The sequence below is a fragment of the Strix aluco genome, chromosome 5 (genome assembly GCF_031877795.1).
Source record: "Strix aluco isolate bStrAlu1 chromosome 5, bStrAlu1.hap1, whole genome shotgun sequence".
NCBI lineage: Eukaryota > Metazoa > Chordata > Aves > Strigiformes > Strigidae > Strix > Strix aluco.
The window spans coordinates 16,835,925-16,850,411 of NC_133935.1; the positions used below are offsets into that span (position 1 = coordinate 16,835,925).

Here is a 14,487-nt window from a genome sequence, read left to right on the forward strand (position 1 = left end):
TTCCACTTGCATCATCAGTAGTCTTTGGCAAGCAACTCCCAGGTCTGCGCCCAGCCACATACCATATGATCTACTGCAAAAGGTAGATGGGCTGCAGCTGGGGAACCACCGCCCTGTGGTCTACACATGTGGTTTAAATGAGACCTTGCGTGTAGCCCCCTCTCATACTTAAATGCCTTTCACCCATTGTTCTTAAATATATTTTCCCTTAGTTAATTAAGCAAAAGCTTTGCAAAAGAGACTTGCAGCCCAGCAGTGCATAGCCACAGGGGGCCTGAGGCAGTCTTCCACTAAAAAATTGTTGTAATTATGTAAAAAAGCACCTCCCTGGTGTCTGATCCAGCACATTCCTTAGTACTCTTGAAATTCAAGAAGGTGAGTCCTCTGAGCCCAGCGTGTTCACTGCAAGGTCCCTAACACCCAGCTCTTCTCACTGGCTCCTCTTCTGGGCAGAGATAGGTTTAGCAGTTATCTCGGTGTAAAAAAAAAAAAAAAAAAAAAAAAAGCTGAGCAGCTGACCTGGAGGTGGGAATGATGGATTTTGTCTTCTTTGGCTATGAAAAATGAAGTGGAATGATATTGGCAATTATATTTTATGTGGGTGTTGTTTTAATTTTGTCATTCTAAAAAAAGACGAATGTAATAAAGAGTATGGGCTTGCTTTCCCTTCAATTTTATTTCTTTTAATCTCTAAAACTGTGTTTAGGCTAAATGGAAAATTTCAGTATTGCAGCAAGATTTAATAAAGCATTAAAGTAAATTCTATATGTATTCTATGTTTAGAAACAAGTAATTAAAATAGTTTTGGTGCCAGAGTTCCTCAGGCAATTAAAAATATTTCTTTTGCCCATTGCTGTAAGAAAAATCCACAGAAATAAGGAGTCTGACTATACTTGAGAAATTACAGGCAAAGAGACTTAAATAATCTTTTCATTAAATCCAAAGGGCTGGCACTTGACATAGTAAAAATATCCTCCTTCTGTCAAGCCTCTTTGAGTTACAGTCATCTTGCTTGGAACAATAATAGTTTAAAAAATTACTCTGAATGAAGTGTGATTTTGAAGTTGACTGAATCAGAAACTTTTTTCTGTTTTGCTTTCTCCAGTGAAATTTCATTCACTGTTGGCATTCATGACCTGCCCATGTGACAAAGTATTAATGTGAAACAGCTATTCTCTATTTTCTCTTATGCAATACATTATGCAATACAGAAGGCTATGCCATAATTTTGATGCATGTGATTTTATTCCATAACCTAAGTGCTTTTCAAAGCAAACTGTTGGTCTCAGTTTTATTGCACATTACCAGGTTGCAGCTATAGTGCCATATAAAGACAGTGACAATCCAAATTTTTCTACCACAGTTTCTTCTTTTTCCTTGACATTTCTCAAATCTAGGTTTCTGCCAGTGTTCACTTTTGTTTCTGAATGCTGGAAGTTAGTGAAACAAAGTGTTTCAAGACTGCATGCTTGAGAAATTAGTGTTTAACTTTCCAGATATTATGTTTTGCTTTGTTTTTCCCCCCAGCAAATCAAATTTAATTAGAAACTTGTTCTAAAACCTTACATTTCTGCTATTCTTTTATCTTTAGTGAGGTTTTGTTCTTACAAGTGGCTCTAGAAGTCAGGTTGATTATGAAATCATTGTAGCCATCTCTAGGATCTATGAGCATTTTAAATATTCAGACTCTGCAGTAAGTGATCCATCAGATGGCGTTGGATGGTGAGTCCTGCCAAAACCTCTGAACGTGGGTAGTCTCTCCACAAGCAGGGACCATGGGAACTGATAAAGAGCAAGAACTACAAGTCTTACAGTGCTCAAAACTAAACATCCCTCTTTGTGCTGTTCAGGCTTACAGAGTCTGCTAGTTCTGCAGAAGGACGGGTCCACACTAGGGCCAAGACACTTGAGCAAAGTATGAGCCCTAACTAAAGGACTAGTGAAAGAGGCAGCCAGAATCTATAAGACAGACTGAATCCAGAGATGATGAATTTATGTGACATTTCTTATTTATTGCTTGAGAAAATGTCAACAACTCTGCACCATAAAACTGCAGTGTAGCATGTGCTTCTTCATCAGATTGAAACCTAAATTTCCCTTTCACCCACCCGTCCATCCCCATCCTAGCTACTAGCATAGAAAGCATAACTCTTTTTCTTTCCCTTCTTTAACCATTCTCTTGAGCTACATAAACAAATGTATTCTAGCCACGTGAAAGTAAACCAGTGAGAGAACCAGTAGAAGGATATATCGCTGGTTTGTTACCTGTGTTTTTTAATGATCAAAGTACAATTTTCAGTTATATGAGTAACCATTTTTATTCTAGAGCTCATTGTAGGCTGTGCTGCTGGCTCCCTGTTGTTTGTATCTAATCAACTATTGTATTTATTATTAGCATCTCTATTTATGTACGTTCTCCAAACATAATCCATTCAAATACAGTCAAACAACAGGAACATGATAAAATGACATTTAAAATAAACACTGAATTTTATCAGAGATGAAACTCAGTTGTTGTTCGTGCACTATTTCAAACTGTATTAAGCCATAATGGTAGATGTTGTGGCCAAATTCAATGTCACTCCTACTGGGGGCAGAGGAAAATCATTGCTCGCTTCATTCTTTATGTCATCTTCCTGGCTATTCTTGCAATGTTTCTTTATACAAGTTTGTGAAGTAGTCTAACAGTGAGTAAGTGTTGTGGAGGCATGGATATTTGCTGAAATCAGCATTGTGTTCTTCCTTTTTCTGTGTCTTTAGTTATTGCTCAGGATGCCTCATTTATGTTTTTTCTCTCTAAGGCTTTAGGGAATTCTATGCTTCACAGTAGTGTCATAACACTTCTAAAGCAAGTACAGAAGCAGGGGCACTGCTTTAATGAAAAGGAGCTGTTTGATGAAGGTGGGTGGAGGGAAGTGTGAAAAAGATGGTGATGGTTTGCGACTGAATCTGTTAGTGATGCTGTGCAGCAGTCAACCTGCCCTGCTTGCTGTTCACCGCTCACAAGCTGATGAAAATCAATCACACTCACAGCAGGTCCAGTCCTGCTCCTTCTACATCAAAGTACAAAAATAAAATACTACTCACTTTAGTCAAAGCAGGAGGAGGCTTATAGTCCAGGATAAAGAACTTCCTCATGTCCTTCATAAGCACAGTCTGGTCCAAATGCAAAGCATTAGTCTGTTCCTGGGTTGTTTATCCCGGCTCCAGTACTGGAAGGTACTAGTTATTTCTGAAAGGTGTTGTGCATTCCTGAAGGATAACAAGTGCTCTCCATGGCCACTGGTGGCCGGGAAAGTGAGAGTACGCAGCCCCTCATGGCAGGGCTCAACACCTTGCAGAATTGAGCCCTTGATAAGGCAGGAGTCCTAAAGAAAAAAGGAACATGTGATCTATTTGGCTGAAGAGAGCAATATAAATCTTGAGTAACCTTCTCAGACCACTTCTCTCCTTGCAAACTACTTAGCACAAGGCGTGATTGGCATGTTGTGCATGTTACAGAGCTGTCAGCTTGTGGACTCAGTCAGCTGGCTCCTCTTGCAGTCTGTGGGGACCAGGAGCGAAGGCACAAAGTTGAAACATAACACATTCTGGCAATCCACAGCTGATGCATGGCCTACTGTAGTGGTTTGTCAGTAGTGAAAGTGTTTATTGATATAAGCACTCTGGTATTAAAAGTGACTTAAAACAAAGCTCCTACCTGAATGACCTCTGCTACACATGTGCAGTTTTCACACTCATGTAGTTTCAGTGATGTAATTACAGTCTAATGAAAAAATATCCAGTGTAAACAAGCTCTTGGGGACCACTGCCAGATGACACAGGGCAGAGCAGCTCTCATGTTGCTCAAATCTGTGTCCAAGGCTGGGCAGAGAATCAGGGAGCGGTAGCTGTCTCGCAGATAGCGCGACATCTTTTGCTGCTCTTGATCTTAAGTGAAATGCTCCAGGGAATCTACTTCATGTTTATCAGAGATCTCAGGAGGCTGATGAGTGTCTTAAAGCTCCAGGTGAGAAGGGAGAGGAGATCTGAGTGTATTTGAAAACTGATAGAAACTAGAAAAGATCTCAGTTTCATTTGCATCCATGTGATACTACCTAGATGCGGACAGCCCTGATAGGACTGTCGCAAATTGTTGATGACTAACTGTGTCGCAAAACACCAGCCTCTCCAAACTGATGAGGTACACAAGAACTCATCAAATAGCCTCAAATAAAGCAGAATGGAAATTAATAGTTAAACTGTCTTTGAGATGTGACAGAAATGTTTTTAAAAGTGTTTCAAATATATATATGAGACTCCTCTATTTTAATGTCTTTCTCTGAACACAGCGGTTCTGCTGGTTTGGTTCTGAAACATCAATCTTTTAAAATATTTCTGTTTCATTCTTATTCTCTGAAAGCAACTTTCCCTTCTTATACATCCCTCCACAAACTATTAGCTGCCACCGATAGCTGGAAATTGTGGGGACACAAGAAACATCACACTAAAGACAAGACTGAAGTATAGCAGGAGTGATGTTCTTCTGCTCAATCAACTCCTCAATTGCCTTAGGTAGATAGGACAAAGCCTCAGGAAACAGGTATGTTTAGATACAGCCATGGCTTCAAAACTTTCAGCTAGACAAAGATTAAGTAGACAGATTGTCTACAGCAACACCAGTATAAAGGACAAATTATTAAAACTTTTTCATGAGTCAGACTCATATCCTGTAGTCTGGTCCACCCTCTTTGGGATGCAGTGCATAACTTCTCCTGGTGCCTACAACCTGAACTGGGAGCTGTTTACTCACAGCACCTTGTACCCCCATCAGTAGCCTCTCCACTGTGGCTGGAGATGGGCACACAAATGTGCATTGTCAGGACCCAAATCCACAAACACTTCAACTGGGAAACTATTTAGTCCTATGAATAGTCCCATTGACATTTTACATTGCAGACAGCAGTGTTGAAGGATCAGGCTCTTAGTGATTATGTGATTACGTGATTACAGGTACAGCAGTTAAGATTCAAAACAATGCAGGTCATGGAAATGCAAATCATTATGGTCTCTCCTAAAGTACTAAAAATCCCCAAATCAAACATCAGTACCTAAAATTAGATCCACAATCAAGTGATAGAGATTACACAACATTCATTACAAGGTTTGCCAGGATTTTCAAGCAGAAAAGACCCAGAAGGAAATATAGGACTTCTAATATCGCAGTGAGTAAATTACTTTTTAAAAACATCTTGCATTACAGGGAATATATAACCTCAGGGGAGCCAAACAGTCTCTGAGCAGCTTACACTTCTGGCAGCAGCCCAAGATACCATGAGGCACAAATCACACAAATATCTGAGTTTGTGTAAATTCTGTGATCAACATCTGCATGAGCTTTCTTCCTAACAGTAAAAAAATCCTAGCTGATGTTTGGTTTCTTTGCCCAAAATTCAAACATCATATATGTTATCAGACATATCAGAAAAATTACGGTTATTCCTTGAATCTGAATCTTTTGTGTCCCCTCACTCTACTGGATATGTAACATCATACATGATAGATCATGTATTCACATTCAATTGTAACATAAAGCCAACAAAAAGGAGGACAGTTACAATGCTGTGATGATTTCTTCTTTATTAAGCCATTATTTACCTCCTTAAAGGGCCTGAAGTTCTGTTAAAATTTAGGTATTATTATCATGCAGTTATTATCAAGGACTAGAAATGTGATTATTTGGGCATTATAACAGTCTATAAATATTTAAAGCATTAAATGCCAGAGAGGGTTAATGTAGTACAGGAAAGTAACATTAGAACTACTAGGATGAATTGTGGAATGGAAAAATGGAAAAGTTTGAATATGTTTGAATGTGAAATAATGTCCCAGTAAGACAGAGCTGATACTGCATTACTTGACATTGTTTCAGTGACGATCCCAAAAGAGCATTCAAAATCTACTAAGTTGAAACATGTAAGATGAGAGACATATTAAAACATGAAACTGATTACTTGTGCAAACTGCTATAAACAGAGTCCATTACCCTGATACTAAGAGTAATGAGTTCATCACTGTCAGTAAGCGGTATAGTTGGAATTATTTGGTTGAGAAAAAAGCCCCACATTGGTTTACATCTCTTAATTTTCACACCCTGAATACGGACACTTTCTTGGTCATACACCCCTCCTGTTTCAAAACCAAGACGTACACCCTCTTTAGTGCTTGTAAAACTGGTAACACCTGTACACCATGCCAGGATATCAAGCTATTCATATCATTTTATCAATGCTGTTGAGATCTTTGTACAGGAGACAGAAGTAACCACCACTGTGGTGTGGTTTCTGACCTGCTTGTTAGCAGCTCAGCTAACTCAGCTGTCTGGTTCAGAGTTTTTAAAGATGCATGCTGACAACAACATGCTCTAAATGTTGGACTAAGCAATTTCAGGATGCATATTTAGCTTGCTGTCTTGATTCCTTTTTCTTTCAAGTTTGCTTGGTAAGAAATATTTTGCCTTAAAAAAGCTGATCGCAGACAGACAGCATTTGTCTAAACCTGTAGTACACAATGCAGGCTCTACTTGTGCAGGAGACACTCTTAGTCTGCACGCATGATGTTGGGAATGCTAGAATCCTAACATAATCCTAACTACGTTTTACTTGAGTCTCATTAAGCACTCCAAAAGTAAGCCAAATATTATACATGGGGACTTCCCATGTTAAATCCTCTGCTAGCACTCAGAAATTTACTCTCTGGATTTTGAGAACATTATACTCACTCAGGATCTGTAGATGTCCCATATTGCTAAATGCTTCCCTCCAAAGGGACTTCTGTACATCCAGGATTTTGAGAGGACCAACACAAAGCCCTTCAGACAGAGGTACAGTGTTCCAGGTGCTACAGCAAGTGATGAGTAGGAAGTTCAAATGTGTTTGCCCAAGAGAAGAGTAGGAGAAAGACAGCTCTCAAATATCTGGGCCGTTGTGAATTCAGGAGGAGGGTGAAATACTGAGGCAGAAAGTGAAAAAAAAAAGGTTATTGAAACCCTTGGAAAAGGTTTTGTATTTTTTCTGTTTAGAGAATGTGGTTTTCATAGTACGAATAAATATCACCACTGGCACTACAAGGTGGGTGAGATCTCTGTCAGAAGGACAGAAGATTGCTGAAGGCAGACCACTGCATATTTTCATGATGTTATGAGAAAGGAACGAGAGCTTAGCTGAGCACAAGTAACCCATATTTTCTCCAGCAGTGTCAGTTTTTAGCTTCCAGTCTATAAACTATGCCTTTTTGTTCTTCACACCAGCGTGAAGTTGTCCCACTAACCCATTCAACCCTGTCCTGCCTCTGTAGTCCTTGAGCAGGTCACATCTTATTCAAATTGTTGAGACACCTGGTACCTCTCTCTAAGTCATCTATGGATTGTTTTCCTGCCTGAATCCCAGATTGCACAATGGGTATGATTGCTGCTTACCCAATGTTTGTTATAAAACCTGTGACAGCATTTTTTCCTTGCTGCTCTAGAAGAGGAAATAGCATTTTATTTGAAATGCTGCACTGAGTGTCAACATGAGAGGTGTTTTAAAAGAGCTGAGAAGTATGCTGTCAGGAAAACATTTCCAGGCCTACCTTCCCTCCCACATCCAACTGTGTTGAAATAATCAAATGCTATACCACTTGTACTTGGGAAGAGGATGACTAACAGCAGCTTATTACTGCTCAATCTGTTGCCCTCAGCAGCTATTGGTCTTAATCACACCTGCTGGCATGGAGGGGCACAGTTTGCAGTGCAGTGCTCTGGAGGCAACTTAATTTTCAGGGTCTCCCTTGGGAGACAGCAACTGGGACAAGGACTCCACATATTAAGATCCTATCACAGAGGCTGCTCCCACCATATCTGACTCAGGAGATGGCCTGAACACCCTGGCTCTGAGCCTCCCCAGGTCAGCCCTGTCCCGCTGGCGGCCCTGGACCAGCCCATGTAGTACTGCATAGAAAGGAGAAAGTGGTTGCTAATTTCTTCCTGCTCCATCCCTCTGCAGCAGAGACTGAACCTTGCTCAGTGGCACTGGATATTAGTTTCTGCTTTCCTCCCAGTTTGCTGCTGCAGTAGCAAAGAGTTGGCAGAGGGCCTTCTGTATCATATTTGATCTGTTGACACTTGCAGCAGTGCTGGACTCTTAACACTGTAGGAGTTTCCGTCTGGAGAAATATGGTAGCCCTTCCTGCCTCCTCATTCCACTCCCTACGGAAAACCTCCCTCTTGTTTTTCCAAATTCTAGGCCAAATAAAATATACCAAAATAACACTGGAGACAGGGAAGGAATCTCGCCTCAAACTTGGCCTTGGAGCAATACGTGCAACCATTCCTTGTCTCACAAGTGAAGTCACGCGGGTGAAATCCAGGCAGGGTTTCATCAGCAGGGACTGATGAACCCTGGCTGCTATGCAAACAGATATCCCCCTTGTTTGTGGTGGCCAGAATGACCACTTTTGTCTGTTTTCATGCTAGGTTGAGTTCATGAGAGTCCAGGCATTATACTCTTCAGCTGGCTAACTTAAAACTTTCTAGGAAGGAAAGGGCCAGAAGGTCTTGAACTGTGGTGGTGTAGTTGCCTGCTGGCCAATGCGCTGTGACTTTTCACCATTGCATGGAGAAAAGGCAGGAAAGCAATACTTTTATCAGAGTTATTAGAGATCCTGCCTCAATCTTAAAGTTTTTTATTACTTCAAGGATGTTCTTCTAAGTAATCACGTAATTCTGCTGCACTCATATAATAATGTATTCAACACCTGACATGTGAGCTAGAGGGTGGCTTTCTATAGCATAACCCGCCCCCAACAAAGCAACCATTATTATCCTGTCTATGCAGAGCACAGCTCTTTTATAGGAAACCTTTTGCATGTGGGGCAGCAAGGCCCTGCACAGAGGTACTACAGAGCATCCTTTCTTACTTACAGTTCCTCAGTGTCATTCCAGGCTCGAGCCATTACATCATCTCACCATCAAGCAAGCTGGGATTTGGTCCAGAGCTGATGATGTAGTATAGTACTGTTCTTTACTTAGAAGTAAGATAAGCATTATTATCAAGCTTCTGTCATCACTGTCTCACCTGGGGCATCTTTAATGCGTCATACTCCTGCACAGTTAGATTAATGGTGCAGTCCCTATAAAACAGGCAGAGGGGGTTTCTCTAAAATGCAGCTTCTCTGTCTGTTTCTGCTGGGGTGTGTGCTTGAAAAGCATATTACCAAGTAAAACCCTATTTAATTTACCCTATCTTATATGGATTTTCCACCCTATGTGCAATCATTGTCAGGACAATATGTCTGGTGATAATGAATAGCCACATACTGTGTGCTGTAACTTCAGCTCTTTTCAGGGAGTTTTGATCTCTTCCTGATTTCCATCTGCTACCTGTTCTAACAAAGGCCATATGGCTCATCAGAGCCACCTATGCGCTGGTTAGGTGGGATGCAGGTGTTTGAAGTAGCACTGTTCTCCTGAGGAAATTTCCATTTCAGGTATAGGCTGAGAACAGGGTTACCAACTAGTTGTGGACACTTCTAGGATACATGAACTTAAAGGCCAAAAAGGATCATCACCACAGTCTGACTGGATGCCCTATTTAACCTGAGCTGTAGAATGACAGTGGTTCTTTCACTCCCATATGATAAGCCTAACTGGTTGAACCACATTGGAATCGTAGAGGTGTTCAGTATCTAAACAAAGGCCTGAGGATGCCCTTCTGCAATTTGTCTCCAAGCCTCCATGAGTGTTGTCAAGTCAGCTGGTACAGGCAGCAAGTTAATTTATACCAGGTGAAGTGCTCAGCCTCCATTTTCTCCTCCTTTCTCTTACGTTCCCCTCCTCATCTGGTACTGGTATACTATTTTCAGTAGATGCAAATTGCTTGTAAAAATGTATATATCAAATTTGTTATCTTAGAAAGAAGGTCCCCCAATGGTCTAGTGTTATTTGGCAGCATATATTTATATTTATCTAGCTTTATAATGGCAGCATTATTTGGCAGATGTCCAGGAAAGAACTTCATGTCACTAGCTAGGCTTTCACACTTGACTGTAATGTGCTCTTACCTTTATATGGAAACACTTAAGTGCTTATCATGAGACCCTTACTCATAGACCTATCAGTTACAACAACCACCTCTAGATCGCAGCAATTTATAAAGTGTGCTCTGGGCATCTACAGAGACCTCAAGGTAACGATTGCGTGAAAGTTCATAGGATCATTTGTTAAGCAACAAGAAGAATAATATTTTTAAAAAATCAAATAATAAAATGTGCAGGGAATCCAGCACTTGTGCACCTTTCCTGCTACACAGGTCCTCCTTCTCACATCTAACTTCCTCCTGTGTGAAATCCAGTTTTCCTCAACTAATTCCTGACAAACAGCTTTACCCTGGCTTTTGTATCCTATGCCCCACATTCTTTGGATTTTTCCTATAGATGCTATGGCTGAGATTTTTCACTTTTTTCCTTCTTTTTATCACATTCCCTTGCTCTTGCACTCAGCTCCTCCTGATTAACTGGTTCTCCACCTCTGTCTGCCTTTCCATCTTGCCATCCCACCTTGGGTGTCATCACCACCTGCCCTCTGAGCCTGCAAAGGGCTTCCATCAGTGGAGTCCTTTAAGAACGGGTTAGGCACACACTTACCAGAAACAGCTTAAGTACAGTTCATTGTGCCTTCGGGCAGGAAACCAATTAAAGGACTTACTGAGGACCCTTCCAGACCTGCATCTTTCTGATTCTATTATCCTCCGCATTAGTGGGAGAGCAGTAATGGAGCCACACTTCTTGGCACAAATGTTTCCAAGCGATTGTTATCTTGGACTCTTGGGTTTGCAGCTGGAGCTCCCCTTTTGGCTGTCTGCAGGGTAGCACAGGCTGCAGCTAGTGCCAGGGCTCAGGCTTGCCATTTCAGCTTCTTCTCTCCATAAGGTTATCAAATTACTTTCATTTTCAGTCATTTTGTTTTCCAAGTACAACGGCCATAGATACTTCTTATTATAATAGGGGTCTTTCCCTCGAACTTCCCTGTTAGTCATCAATTATTCCCTTCTACTTTTATTTTAGATCTTCTGAGGCAAACATCACTCTTGTGCACTAAAACCATGCAACCCCTGCAGAGATCAATTGGACTGCAGATATGTAACTGAGAATAGTTTCATTCTTTCTGTCGTGTTGCGTGGGGTTTTTTCTCATTGTTATGCCATTCTGATTATATTTGTATTTGTCTTTTCTGGTAATTCTGCAGGTAACGTAGGCAGCATACGATACTCTACAGTACATCCTGCAACCATTTTGAGTATAACTACCCTTCCAATCAGCAGATGAATTTGCTGTCAGGTATGCAGGTAGAATATCCCAGTTACGGGATCCAGCCCTTCCAAAATTATTAATTTTCTCTTGTATTAAATTTCTTGGTAAATAGGTTTATAAAGAGTAAGAAAATTGCTTTACCACATGTAAAAACATTCTAGAATGAATGTCCCATTATACCCATCCAGCTGCAAATTGCTGTTATCTGTTCAGAACAATTAGCCTATTATACATCCCCTTAAAACCTGATACCAGCCCCTCATCTTGGAGCCCGAAGTATAAAGCCATTCATTAACTTCCTTATACTTTGGATCAGCCCGCAAAAACAGCTTAGTGTTCCAGCATCCTTCACAATAGGGTTGCTCATTATCAGCTATCAGCTTTTGTGCTAACAGTTCCACACTGAGTACAAAAAAGAAGCCAAAGGGTTTGCCTGCGGTTTGCTATTATTTTAAGCGCTCTGGACTGAATTTACATCAATATTGTTATTGGTGTACTTAAAATAATAGTCAAAAGAATAGATAACTGGAAAAAGGTGAGGTGGTTTGGGGAGGAGGAGGAAATGCCAATGCTGCTGGAAAAACAATTTTTTTTAAAAAAAACCCAGTGTTTCAGTAAGGCAGGTTGTACAACAAGCACCACTGATTTCTACGGAGTTGCTCCTGAATTGTACTAAAAGAACTGAGGAGAGAGTAGAAATTTTATAGAGGTAGAAAACAGTTCAAGTATATAAAAGATTTCAAACAAAATGGACGTTTGAAACAATCAGGAGAAGTTTTCAGAACTCTGGTACAGACAGTCCAAAGCTCAAGAGGCTTTCAGGCTTGTGTAACACTGAAGTAAATCCACACAGCTCACTGGGCAGAGAACTCACAAAAGGCACTTTCAGAACCAAAGGTCTGGCTACTCTACAGTTTCCTTAGAAAATTAGGTTGTCCCTGTGCTGTTGGCCAGTCTTTATTTACCTTTGAAGTACAACATGATAGTGTACTTGTGGGTTATAGCAATTAATTTCTTTTCTTTTTGTGTATTCCTTGAAAATACTTCTGGCTAACCTGAGATGGAATTTGCAAGTGTAAATATGATTTAGTTTTTTAGTTGCGCTCTATTTTGTTTCCTTACATTTCTTTTCTGCAGTTCAGTTTTCTAATTGTTTTTATTATCCATTGGATCTCTGTTATGCTAGAATACAGGAGCACCTCAGATAGATACATTTAGACAGGAACAAAAAAAACCGGAGAATAAAATCTTGCAATGTGAATGGAATTTCTCTTTTTCTCCTCATTGCTTCCAAAGAAAAGCTAATTGTTGTCACACCCTGCTCCACATGTGAGAAAGCACACAGCAGGCTCCTCCATCTCCCAGTGCTGCCCGAAGCACCATCCATCTCTGGGTACAAGTCCACCCTTCATGCTTACTTTAGGACTACTGAAAGGTAAATTGCAACTTTCTTTTTTAGGTAGGGACTGGCAGAAGGACATACTGTCCTTCTCCCCCTGCTGCTGCTCATAGCAGTGAGTGCTGGCCCTCTAAGAAGCCAGCAGAAGCAGCTGGTCCAGCTCTGCAATGAAAAATGCACAGGTGCTGGGAATTCGCCCCAGGGCATGGGTCCCAGATGAGAGATGCAAATAGGGAGGAGGAGGTGCAATGCTTCGGTAGGGGATGGACACAGAGATCCGTCCAACAGTCCAACACAAAGGCAGCCCTTCCCCTAGGGTATCCCAACAGGCACTTCTGCCTGGGCAGAAGCACCAGGGATTTTTCCTATTTAATGGATTGAATTGTTCCTTTCCTTTGATTCATTATGGGGAAAAAAGCTTAAGCTTGTGCTTTCAGGCGAGTGTCCGTGGTGTTCATTATCATAAGCTGGCAGGAGGCAAGACTGTCCTGTGATGGTAAAGAGCAGGAACTTTCCTCTATCAGCATCACTCCATCCAATCTGTTTGTAAAGCTATTCCACTTTCCTCCCTCCCTCCCTTTTCTCCTTCCTGAGGGATGCACGCTGCCAGCAGCCCTCAATGATGAGGGAAACCTGGTTCTGATGTTTCAAATCAGGGAACAGGTAGTGAAGGCTCAGAACCTCTCTCTGCAGGTGACCAGGATAAAATACCAGTTTCTAAGGATGCCATTTTCATTCAGATGACTGGTGCTGTCTAACAGGAAAAATTTCTAAACCAGTTTTCAAGGAAGAACTGCTCCTGAAACAGTAAATCTACTATAAAGAGAAGAAAAAAAAGTGAGTCAGGATGAAGTTTGATAGTTATAAACAGTGGATTTTGGAAGTCCTGTTTCAGACATCTATAAGCAAGATAGTTACCTTATCACACTAACTCATAATCCCCAATATGCTTTGCATTTGCTACGGATTATATACTGGGAAAGACTATGATTCTCCTTTGCCTGTTTAGGTCATGGTGACCTTGTAACTCCTACACGATGGGCAGTCACAGATGCCTGATATAATCAGGTATCATGGTCAGCATTTCCACAAGACTGGTGATGTTTGTGAGAAATGCTTTTGTTATCATATTTCTTGGCTTCCACAGTCTGGGCTTTTTTTGTAAAAAATATAACAAACCAAAACAAACCACCCTTAATATTAGTTAACGGGCATATAAAAAAATAAAACTATTTTCCTTTGGGAGCAATATTTTTCTAGTGTAATGATAGATTTCACTAGGAAAAAATTCCATTTATTCAAAAATAAACTGTTAGCATTCTAAGCCATTTCTGTGGGTTTCTATCTACTATAATCTAATCAGAACTATTTTTAGAACACCAGTGAATAATGATGTTAGACAGCACTGATCTCTGAGACAATTTGAGACTCCCAGTCGAGCTTCTGCTAGAGAAGCGTATCATAAAAAGCACCATCACAAATTTGCCCCTTTGTTACAGAGGCTGCCAGACAGATCAAGGACTTAGAGGGCCTGCCATTTGAAGTCCCTTCAGTTTGAAGATGTACTGTCAGGGATCAGTATGGAGAAGGCTTTTGTTCTGCTGCTGGAGTAAGTGTTTGTAGATGAAAGAACGTCTGCGCCTGGGCCATCAACCTGACACTTTTCAAGACATGAAATTCACTTACGACTAAGCATGGGATGGTGGACTGAAAAATAACACATATTTATTTTTCCTTTGCTTACTACCTTGAGGAGCATC

At 40.8% G+C, this 14,487-nt stretch overlaps 1 protein-coding gene across 1 annotated transcript in view; it reads left to right on the plus strand.

The window, feature by feature from the left end:
* The window catches only part of NINJ2 (ninjurin 2), a 76,703-nt gene that overhangs the window by 2,274 nt on the left and 59,942 nt on the right, over window positions 1-14,487 (plus strand). The window lies entirely within an intron of this gene.